Source organism: Dipodomys ordii, unplaced genomic scaffold, assembly GCF_000151885.1.
Source record: "Dipodomys ordii isolate 6190 unplaced genomic scaffold, Dord_2.0 Scaffold248, whole genome shotgun sequence".
Taxonomy (NCBI): Eukaryota; Metazoa; Chordata; class Mammalia; order Rodentia; family Heteromyidae; genus Dipodomys; species Dipodomys ordii.
The window spans coordinates 282,118-282,684 of NW_012267464.1; positions in this window are offsets into that span (position 1 = coordinate 282,118).

A 567-nucleotide genomic window follows, 5' to 3' on the forward strand; every position below is an offset into this window, starting at 1 on the left:
CCTTTGCTCTTACCAGGGATCCAGAGCATTTGCAGCCACAGGAGCTGAGAGAAGGACTTCATTTTTAGGAGTGAAATGAGGAGTCTTGACAGGTCAAGGCAAGTTCAGAGCTGAGCCTTTATTTCAGACTTAGAAAGGAAGGTCCTTCTTAGGGAGCAATATGCAAATAGCCAAGTGGGGCAACAGTGTGAGAAGAACCAAGGGGAGGGTAAGTCCTGCTCTTCTGAGAAAAGTGAGATCCCTTGGTAATAACCAATAAAAATCCATGATGCTTGCAGCACCGGGAAGAAGGACCTCACTGTGAAAGTATGGTTTTGAAGAGACATAGGCATCTACCACCCTAAATCAGCATCAGAGACCCAGTGACATGTAAGTTTATGTCTAACACAGTCTCTAGGAAGGAAGAGATTTGGGGCCCATTTCCCCTGAACCTAATTCAGTTAGTCCAGAAAAAGACAGTGTCCACCATAAGCAGCACTGATCCTCAAGGGAGTTGACCAATCAGTGCACAGAGTTGAGCTACCTGAAGATGCATCTGATATCATAGTTCCCATCTGTTCAGGGATG